This window comes from Chiloscyllium plagiosum, unplaced genomic scaffold (genome assembly GCF_037043375.1).
Source record: "Chiloscyllium plagiosum isolate Xiang-an unplaced genomic scaffold, Cpla_swu_hap1 HiC_scaffold_27, whole genome shotgun sequence".
NCBI classification, from domain to species: Eukaryota; Metazoa; Chordata; class Chondrichthyes; order Orectolobiformes; family Hemiscylliidae; genus Chiloscyllium; species Chiloscyllium plagiosum.
Window position 1 is genome coordinate 61,777,681 of NW_028270165.1, and position 11,620 is coordinate 61,789,300.

The following is an 11,620-nucleotide window of genomic DNA, read 5'->3' on the forward strand; positions in this document are numbered from 1 at the left end:
CTTCTACAGCGAAACAGTCTGTAAGGTCACCCCCCAGCCTCTGACCCTCCAGGGAAAATAGACTGGGGCTATTTCAGCCTCTTGCAACAGCTCAAACCCTCCAACCCTGGCAGTATCTTTGTAAATCTTTTCAGAACCCTTTCATGTTTCACAACTTGTTACAAACATGTCAACTAATTCAGAGAAGCCTCTCAATTACAGCTGTAAATGGAGAAAGTGTGTTTAATCATGAGTCATGAATAAAGGCTGTATTAATCTTTTATTGTGAAGTTTTACTCCTACATCTCCAAACAGATAATACAAACCTGGTCAGAGGGGAGTGATTGAAAAAATATGTGGGGCAAAAATTTTAGAGTGTGGCTTGTGTATGGAATGAGCTGCCAGTGGAAGTGGTTGAGGTCGGTACATTAACAACATTTAAAAGACATTTGGTCAAACACATGGAGAGGAAAGGCTGAGAAGGATAGTGGCCAAGTGCAGGGAAATGGGGTTACTGTTGATGGACATTTTGGTCGGCATGGACCAGTTTGGGCCGATGGGCCTGTCTCCGTGCTGTAGCACTGACTCGTGTCTCTTTGTCTCTCCAACAGTTTTGAGTTTTCAGATGAGCATCTCACTTAATCACACTGAATAAAATCCAATCTCATTAGTCAACTCTGATGTGGAAGTGCTGGTGTTGGATTGGGCTGGACAAGGTCAGAAGTCAAATGGCACCAGGTTAGAGTCCAACAGGTTTATTTGAACTCAAGATTTCAGAGCACTGCTCCTTTGTCGGTGAAGTGATGAAGCAGCAGCATTGAAGAAGGAGCAATGCTTCTAAAGCTTGTAATTTCAAATAAACCTGTTGGTCTCTAAGCTGGTGTGTGATTTCTGATATCTTCAGCTGTGGGTTTGTGTCGAACTTAATGGGATATTTTGTCCAATTCGGCATTTTTAAACAGTATCACTTGGAGGGATTCACTTGAAACCTTTCAAGAGGTGAGTTCAACAAGACTGAACTGTTCAAAGTTACTTGGACTCAATTTTAAAACTTACATCAGGACCGGTAGACATAGATGTACAGCACGGAAACAGACCCTTCAGTCCAACTCATCAACGCTGACAAGACATCCTAAATTAATTTGATTCCATTTGTCAGTATTTGGCCCATTATCTTTCTGAACCGTTCCTGTTCATGTCCGAAACCAGATGCCCTCTCAGTGGTATAATTGTACCAGCCTCCACTTTCTCTGGAAACTCATTCCATACATGCACTACCCTCTGCGTGAAAACATTGCCCCTTACGTCCCTTTTAAATCTCTCACCCAGCCAAATAGCCTCTCCCTGCAGCTCAAACCCTCCAACCCCCGGCAACATCCTGGTAAATTGTTTCTGATACAGAAGTCAATGTTTTCGGAAGAACCCTTCTTCAGTCCTGAACGAGGGTTAATACCCGAAATGCTAACTTCACCTCCTAATGCTACCTGGCTTGCTGCGTTCTCCCAGCCTCCTGCTTGCCAACTTTGGATTCCAGCAACCGCAATTATTTTTTGTTTCTAACAAATGGTGGAGCAGACTCAATGGGCTGAATGGCCTCATGTCTGCTCCAGTGCTCTTGTGGTCTAAGGTTTCTGCGGATTCTTAGCAACGTGCAGTCCCAGACTCCGAGTAATGTCGCCCACTGGAAGCAAAGTTTATGGAATCACAGAATCCCTACAGAATGTAAACAGACCTTTGGGACCAAAAAGGCAACATCAACCCTCCGTATAGTTACCCACCCAGACCTATTCTCTTAACCCTGTTACTTTACATTTACTTGGAGAAAGTGAGGACTGCAGATGCTGGAGATCAGAGTCAAGAATGTGGTGCTGGAAAAGCACAGCAGATCAGGCAGCATCCGAAGACCAGGAGAATCCTGATGAAGGACTTATGTCCAAAACGTCGATCCTCCTGCGCCTCAGATGCTGCCTGACCTGCTATGCTTTTCCAGCACCACACTTTTGACCAGTCTACATTTACCCCTGACTACTGCACCACACTTACACATCCCTGAACACTATGGACAATTTAGCTAGGCTAACTCACCCTAACTTGTACATCTTTGTATTGTGGGAGCAAAAGCGGAACACCCGGAGGAAACCCATGCAGACACGGGAGAATCAAACACTAGATTCAAACCCGAATCCATGGCTCTATGAGGCAGCTGTGCTAACCACTGAGCCACCATGTCGCCCCGAGCCACTTTAGAGTTGCACTTGGGGGTGTGAGGCAGTGTGCAGTCCAGACATTTTTTTAAAAGCCCACCAACTTTCCCACTGCACCCATTGTCAGAGTGGGGCACAAGGTTTAATCCACAGTAGCGTCACTTGCAGTATCCGATTGCTGGGAGCACTGGTGCCCCTGCTGGTGTCTTCGCAAGTTCCTGGAAAATGTGAACCTCTTGCCACACTCAGGGCAGCTGAATGGCCTCTCTCCTCTATGGACCCGCTGGTGGGTCAGCAGAGCAGAAGAATTGCTGAAGCCCTTCCTGCACTCAGGACAGTAGAACGGCCACTCTCCCATGTGGACCCGCTGGTGGGTCAGAAGGTGGGAGGAGCGGTTAAAGCGTTTCTCGCACTCTGGGCAGGAGAACGGCTTCTCCCCTGTGTGGACCCGCTGATGCCTCAGCAGGTGGGAGGAATTGCTGAAAGCCTTCCCGCACTCGCGACAGCTGAAGGGCCTTTCCCCCGTGTGGAACTGCTGGTGGGCCACGAAGTTAGAGGAGACCGCAAAGCCCTTCCCGCACACTGAGCAGGAGAATGGCTTCTCCCCGGTATGGACCCGCCGGTGGGTCAGCAGTTGGGAGGGCTGGGTAAAGTCCTTCCCACACTCAGGGCAGGCAAATGGCCTCTCCCCAGAGTGGACCCGCTGGTGTGTCAGCAGGGAGGAGGAACTGCTGAAGCCCTTCCCACATTCAGGGCAGGGGAACGGCTTCTTGCCTGTGTGGACCCACTGGTGCCTCAGCAGGGCAGAGGAATCGCTAAAGGCCTTCCCGCACTCGGGGCAACTGAATGGCCTCTCCCCTGTGTGGACCCGCTGGTGCTTCAGCAGGTCAGAGGATTTGCTGAAGGCCTTCCCACAATCAGAGCAGGGGAATGGCCCCTCCCCGGTGTGGACAAGCTGGTGCGCCAGCAAGTGGGAGGAGTGGGTGAAGCTGTTCCCGCACTCGGGGCAGGTGAATGGTCTCTCCCCAGTGTGGACTCGGCGGTGGTCCAGCAGGTGGCAAGAGCGGATAAATCCCTTCCCACACTCTGGGCAGGAGAACGGCCTCTCCCTGGTGTGACTGCGCTGATGAATTTCCAGGGCAGATGGGACACTGAAGCCTTTCCCGCAGTCACCACACTTCCACGGTTTCTCCATGGGGCGAGATTCCTCTGGTTTCTCCATGGCCAAAGCTTCAGCTGCACACAAACGCATGTACAAACCCTCCCTGCCGTGAATTCCTCTTTCCAGGCTGTATAATTGTGACAGGCTGCACATTCAATGCGCTGCCACAGTAGCGTCTCTCATCCAGCTCCACTCATGCTGAAAGCGTACTGAAACAGAAACCAAAGAATTTTGCTCCTTCTCACAGAATCATAGTCAAAAATCGTTACAGTCCCAATGGATTGATCGACTGTCTGTCATTGACATGAAAATGACGACTGCAGATGCTGGAGAGTCAGTCAAAATGTGTGGTGCTGGAAATACACAGTAGGTCAGGCAGCATCCAGGGAGCAGGAGAGTTGCTGTTTCGGGCATAAGCCCTTCAACTACTGAATTTGAAACTTCAGTCTTCAAATGCACTGGAAAAAACAGATTATGAAAGTTATCACTGTCAGTCAGGGTAGAAATTCAGAACAAGCAATTCTCCTTTATGCGGAACATTCTTTTCTTTTGTAATTCCATGAAATTGAAAGCACCATTACCCTACTCTGATTGCTCTACATTTACACCTGATTAATGCATCTAACCTACACATCCTGGACATTATGGACAATTTAACATGGCTAATTCACCCAAACCTGCACATCTTTGGATAGTGGGAAGAAACAGGTGCACTGGAAGAAATCCGCAGCAAACACCAGACGGAGAATGTGCAATATCCACACAGACAACGGCCCCGAGGCTGGAATTGTATCTGGCTCTCTGGTGCCGTGAGGCAGCATCACTAACCACAGACACCGTACCTTCCTTTTCCAGTCCTGCCACCAAGTCACTCAGCTTGAGCTCAAGCAAAGCACTACGTTTAATTTTCACTTCACACACACTGAACTTTCGGCCCGTCCCCACTTCCCCTACAGGAAATGCAAACAGCTGGTGGGTTGCCACATCGAATCCCTACAGTGCGGAATGAGGCCATTTGGCCCAACAACTCTCCATTTACCTCTGACTAATATACCTAATCCACACATCCCTGAACTCTATGGGGCAATTCAGCATAGCCAATTCATCCTAACCTGTACATCTTTGGACTGTGGGAGGAAACCGGAGCATCTCGATGAAACCCACACAGCTACGGGGGGGGGGGGGGGGGGGGGGGGGGGGGGGGTAGAGGAGACAATATTCAAACTCCACACAGACAGACAGTCACCTGAAGCTGGAGTCAAATCCTTGTCCCTGGTGCTGTGAGGCAGCAGTGTAACCACTGAGCCACGTGCTGAAAGAGATGCAATGTGGAACTTTATTGACTGTACTGCACAGTGGATTGTTGAGTAAGGTTGAGTCTCGAAGGATCTGGAAAGAGGTAGCTAACATTTAGGAGCGCATTGCGACAGATGCTGGAATCATTCCTGAAAACAACAAATGCTGTAGATCACAGCTGGTCAGGCAGTGTCCACATAGAGAGCAAGCTAACATTTCAGGTCTTCTTTGAGATTTATAAAATCTTGCTGGATACAGAGAAGATGAATGCCAGGAGTCATTTCCCTGGAATGAGGGATTTCAAGACGAGCGGACATATTTTTAAGGTGAGAACAGAAAGATTTAAAAACAAAATAAGGGGCAACATTTTTACACAGAGTGCTTCACGTGTGGAATGAATTTCCAGAGAAAGTGATGGATGCGCTTATAGTCCCAACATTTAAATGACATTTGGATAAGTACATGAATAAGAAATGTTCAGAGGGATATTGGGCCAAGCACATGTAGGTGGGACTAGTTTAGTTTGGGATTATAGTCAACATGGACTGGTTGGACCGAAGGATCTGTTTCCGTGCTGCGTGACTCTGACTGGATACAGTGGATGTGGGGAAGATGTTTCCACCAGTAGGAGAAACGAGGACCAGAGGATACAGGCTCAGGGTGAAGGAATGCCTTCAGAACTGAGCTGAGGAGGAAATTCTGCAGCCAGAGGATGGTGAATCTGTGGATCTCATTGCTGCAGAGCGCTGTGGAGGCCAAGTCATTGAGGGCATTTAAGACAGGGATAGATAGGTCTTTGATAAGTAAGGGGATCAAGGGTTACGAGGAGAAGGCAACAGAATGGGGTTGAGAAACATATCGGCCATGATCGACTGGTGGAGCAGACTCAATGGGCCAAATGGCCTCATTCTGCTCCTGTATATTGTCGTCTTAAAACTGGGCAGATTACTGAAGTGGTTTTCATGAACAATTTCAGAGTCCTGAATTAAAGCCGTAGAGGTGTACAGCACAGAAACAGACCTTTTAGTCCAACTCATTCATGCCGACCAGTTATCCCAACCGAATCTCGTCCCATTTGCCAGGACTTGGCCACTATCGCTCTAAACCTTTCCTATTCATATACCCATCCAGATGCCTTTTAAATGCCGTAATTGTACCATCCTCCATCACTTCCTCTGACACTCGTTCCATACATGCACCACCCTCTGCATGAAACACTTGTCCCTGAGGTCCCTTTTAAAATCTTTCCCCTCTCACTCTAAACCTATGCCCTCTAGTTCTGGACTCCACAACCCAGGGAAAAGACCTTGTCTGTTTATAAAATCATGAGGATTATGGATAGAATAAACGTGTCGAAGGTCACCCCCACCCCCACCCACAAAAGCTTCTGACGCTCCAGGAAAACAGCCCGAGTCTATTCTGCCTCTCCAGATAGCTAAAATCCTCCAAACCTGGCAACATTCTTGTAAATCTTTTCTGAACCCTTTCAAGTTTCACAGCATCCTCCTGTTAGGAAGGAGACCAGAATTGCACACAATATTCCGAAAAGGCCTAACCAGTGTCCTATACAGCTGCAACGTGACCTCTCAACTTTCCTACCCAATGTTCTGACCGATAAAGGAAGGCATACCAAATGCCTTCCTCACTGTTCTATCTACCTGCGACTCTACTGTCAAGAAGCTATGAATCTGCACTCCAAGGTTTCTTTGATCAGCAACACTCCCTCGGACCTTTCCTGATTTGCTTTTCCAAATGTAGTACCTCACATTTATCTAAATTAAACTCCATCTGCCATTCCTTAGCCCATTGGCCCATCGGATCAAGATCCCATTGTCATCTGAGGTAACCTTATTTGCTGTCCACTACATCTCCAATTTTGGTGTCATCTGCAAACTTACTAACTATACCTCTTATGCTCACATCCAAATCATTCATATGAATGATGAAAAGTAGTGGGACCAGCACCAATCCATGTGGCACAACACTGGTCACAGGCCTCCAGGCTGAAAATCAACCCTTCACCACCACTCTCCGTCTACTACCTTCAAGCCAGATCTGTATCCAAATGGCTAATTCTCCCTGTATTTCTCTAGATCTAACCTTGCTAACCAGTCTCTTATGAGGAACCTTGTTGAATGCCTTTCTGAAGTCCATGGAGATTATGTCGACTGCTCTGCTCTCGTCAATCCCTTGTTGCTTCTTCAAAAAATTCGATCAAGTTCGTGAGGCATGATTTCTCACGCACAAAGCCATGCTGACTATCCCTAATCAATCCTTGCCTTTCCAAAGACATGTAAATCCTGTCCCTCAGGATTACCTCCAACCACTTGCCCTCCGGCAATGTCAGGCTCACTGGTTGATAGTTCCCTGGCTTTTCCTTGCAATCTTTCTTAAATATTGGTACCACGTTAGACAACCTCCAGTCTTTCATCACCTCACTTGTGACTATCGATGGTACAAATACCTCAGCAAGGGACCCAGCAATCACTTCTCTCGCTTCCCACAGAGTTCTAGGGTACAACTGTTCAGGTTCTGGGGATTTCTCCACTTGCATGCATTTCAAGACATCCAGCACCACCTCCTTTGTAGTATGGACATTTTTACATTTTTCAAGATATCATCATCTGTTTCCACACATTCTATTTCTTCCATGTCCTTCCCTACAGTTAACACTGATGTAAAATACTTGTTTATTATCTCCCCCAACTCCTGCAGCTCCACACATAGGCCGTCTTGCTGATCTTTGAGGGGCCCTGTTCTCTCCCTAGTTACCCTTTTCTCCTTAATATATTTATAAAAATCCTTTGGATTCTCCTTAACTCTACTTGTCGAAGCTATCTCATGTTCCCTTTTTGCCCTCCTGAGTTTATTCTTAAGTATACTCCAACTGCCTTTGTACTGTCAGGATTCACTCGATCTCTCCTGTCTATACTTGTCATATGCTTCCTTCTTTTTCTGAACCAAAAGCTCAATTCCTCTAGTCATTCAGCATTCAGTACACCTACCAACCTCCCCTTTCACCCTGGGTTCTAGATGAGAGTGGTGCTGGAAAAACACAGCAGTTCAGGCAGCATCCGAGGAGCAGGAAAATCGATGTTTTGGGCAAAAGCCCTTCATCTAATCTAGAATCTGGTTTCCAGCATCTGCAGTCCTTGTTTTTACCTAGATTTTCCCCTTTCACCCTAACAGGAATATACTGTCTCTGGACTCTCAGTTTCTTATTTTTGAAGGCTTCCCATTTTCTAGCCATCCCTTTACCTGCGAACATCTGCTCCCAGTTAGCTTTTGAAACATCTTGCCTAATACCAAGTTAGCCATCCTACAATTTAGATCTGGTCTATACTTTATCTTCACTCTTTTATAGCTCATAGAATTATGGTCACTGGCCCCAAAGTGCTCCTCCACTGACAGCTCAGTCACCTGCCCTGCCTTATTTCCCAAGAGTAGGTCACGGTTTGCACCTTCACTAGTCAGAACATCCACTTACTGAATCAGAAAATTTTCTTGTACACATTTAAATTCCTCCTTAACTCTACTTGTCAAAGCTATCTCATGTTCCCTTTTTGCCCTCCTGAGTTTACTCTTAAGTATACTCCAACTGCCTTTGTACTGCCTTTAAACACTATGGCAGTCCCAGTCTATGTTTGGAAAGTTAAAATCCCTGACCATAACCACCCTATTATTCTTAAAGATAACTGAAATCTCCTTAAGTTTTTTCTCAATTTCCCTCTGACTATGAGGGAGTCTGTAATAAAATCCCAATAAGGTGATCATCCCTTTTCTTATTTCTCAGTTCCACCCAAATAAGCTTCCTGCATGTATTCCCAGGAATATCCTCCCTAAGCACAGTAATATATCCCTTATCAAAAAAGCCACTCTCCCTCCTCTCCTGCCCCTCTTTCTATCCTTCCAATACCATGTGTGTTCTTGAACATTAAGCTGCCAGTGCTGTCCATCCTTGAGCCATGTTTCTGTAACTGCCATGATATCTCAGTCCCAAGTTCCTAACCATCATCTGCCTTCCCTGTTCGGCCTCTTGCAATTGAAATAAATGCAGTTTAATTTACCAGTCCTACCTTGTTCTCTGCTTTGTTACTTCCTGCTCTGATTGTTTAACTCAGTCCCTTTCCCAACTGGACCAGTCACAGACTGATCTCTTTCCTCACTATTTCTCTGGGTCCCAGCAATCCCTGCCCCCCACCCACCCCTACCTTACTAGTTTAAATCCTCCTGAGCAGCTCTCGCAAATCTCCCAGCAATATATTAGTCCCCTTCCAATTCGGGTGCGATCCATCCTTCTTGTCCAGGTCTTTTCTACCCCAGAAGAGATTCCAATATTCACATTTTTGGATCCTTTCTCCCATGCACCAGTTCCTCAGCCACTGATTCATCTGCCCTGTCCACTTATTCTCACCCTCACTAGCAACATTCCCCATTAACTGGTTAAGTCCTGGATTGCTTTCCGAAAATGCAACACCTCACGTTCGTCTAAATTAAACTCCATCTGCCAATCCTCGGTCCATTATTCCATCCGATCGATTATAATTTATAGCAAACTCTCTTTCCTCCCTTATTCCCTAAAAGCTGAAAATCTCCATCCCACACACTCTCCTTTCATTCTCATTTTACTGAACGTATTCCCTGCTCTGCCTCATCCTGAAAAGTCTGGTTCATGCTGATTAACAGGCCTACACTCAGGGGGGATTTAATTGAAACATAAGAATGCTGAATGGCTTGGACAGAGTGCATGTTGGGGGAGATGTTTCCAGTGGTAGGAGAGATGGGGACTCGAGGGCACAGCTTTCGAGTAAACGGAAGATCTTTTCGAACAGAGATAAGGAGAAACTTCTTCAGCCAGACAGTGGCGAATCTATGAAATTTACTGCCACAGAAAGCTGCGGTAGCCAAGTCACTGAGTATATTTAAGACTGAAACAGATGATAGGTTCTTGAGTCTCAAGGGGAGAAAGCTGGAGAATGGGGTTGAGAAACTTATCAGCCATGATTGAATGGTGGAGCAGATCCAGTGGGCTGATTGGCCAAATTCCCGCTCCTGTGTCTTATGGTCTCTTGCTGTTCTGGACATAGTGAGAGAAACTTGGGAGCAGGAGTAGGCCATTTGGTCTTTCAAGCCTGCACCAGCATTCAACAGATCATGACTGGATATTAATCTACCTACATCTAGGTGGATACACTGGGATTTTTTTTCACTGGAGCACAGAGGTGACCTCACAGAGGATTAGAAAATCACGAAGGATAGCGATGTCCTTTCGCTCAGATGTGAGCATCAAGATTAGGGAGCACATTTTTAAGGCGAGAGGAGAAAGATTTTAAAAAGACATCAGAAGCACCCTTTTTTAAGAGAGTAGTTTGTGTGTGGAATGAATGTCCAGAGAAAGCCCAGAGGTCAGATCAGTTTTCCTTCATGTGAATCCAAGGAAAGCGATGGGATCAGACGTAGGACCAGGCCGTGCACTCAGAGCATGGGCAGGTCAACTGACAGAGGTCTTCTCGCACATCTTCAACCTCTTCCTGCAGCAGGCCATTCTCCCTGCCTGTTTCACGAGGGCCAACATCATCCCTGTGCCTCAGAAGACTCATGCAGCACGTGTCGATGACTACCACCCAGTTGCCCTAACTTTGGTGGTCATGAATTGCTTTGAAAAGCTGGTCATGGCATTAATCAACTCCAGCCTTCCCACTACTCTTGCCCCACTCCAATTTGCCTATTGGCAAATTGGGATCCACGTCAGATGCCATATCATTTGCCCTTCCCTCCTCCCTAGAACATCTTGACACCAAGAACAGGTACGTAAGAATCCTACTTGACTGCAGTTCAGCCTTCAACACTGTTATCCCCTCGAGACTGATTACTAAACTTAGTGATCTCGGACTAAGCCCCACTCTCTGTAACTGGATCCTCAGTTTCCTGACCCACAGGCCACAATCAGTGAAGACTGGGGACAACATTTGATCCTCACTAACACTCAACACTGGAGCCCTCCAGGGGTGCATACTCAGCCCCCAACTGTACTCACTGTATACCCATGACTGCGTCACCAAATACAAGACTAATGCCATTTACAAGTTCACTGGCACCACTATAGTCAGTCAAATCTCAGATGGCAACAAAACAGACTGCAGACGGGAGATGGAAGACCTGGAAAAATGATGCACTGAAAACAAACCAGATCTCAATGCTAGCAAAACCCAGAAACTCGTTATTGACTTTTGGCGGGATGTTACTCATGCCCCCATACACATTAACAGCACAGAGGTGGAATGAGAGGAGGGTGTCAAGCTCCTGGGAGTGGTCATCCACAACAAGCTGTCTTGGATGTATCACTACCTGGTATGGCAACTGTACCATTCAAGATTGGAGACGGTTACAGAGAGTGGTGAACTCAGCCCGGACAATCACAAAGGCCTACCTCCCATCTATAAAATCCATCTACCAGGCCTGCTGTCAAGGGAAGCTGCCAGCATTCTTAAAGATCCATCCCACTCTGGCAATGTTTGTCTACAACCTCTACCATCAAGGAGAAGGTACAGAAGCCTGAACAAACACACCAGCCAGTTTTGTAACAGTTTCTACCCTACTATTGTTAGAATACTGAATGGACTCTCAAACTCTCAGGATTTGCCTGAACCTTTATTTTTGTTTTTGCCGCTGTTTACCTATTATTTACTATGCGACTTAACTATGTGATCGCAAGACAACGCTTTTCACTGTGCCTCAGTACATGTGACAATAAATAAATTCAATTCAGTTCAAGTGGTGGATGTAGTCCAGTTAAAAGGGTTAAAAAGCATTTGGATCAGCACATGAATAGGAATGGTTCAGAGGGATATGGGCCAAACACTGGTAGGTGCAACTAGTTTAGTTTGAGAACATAGTCAGCATGGACTAGTTGGACAGAACAGTCTGTTTCTGCACTATCTGACTGTCTAACTGTTCTATACTGCTCTTAAACCCATTT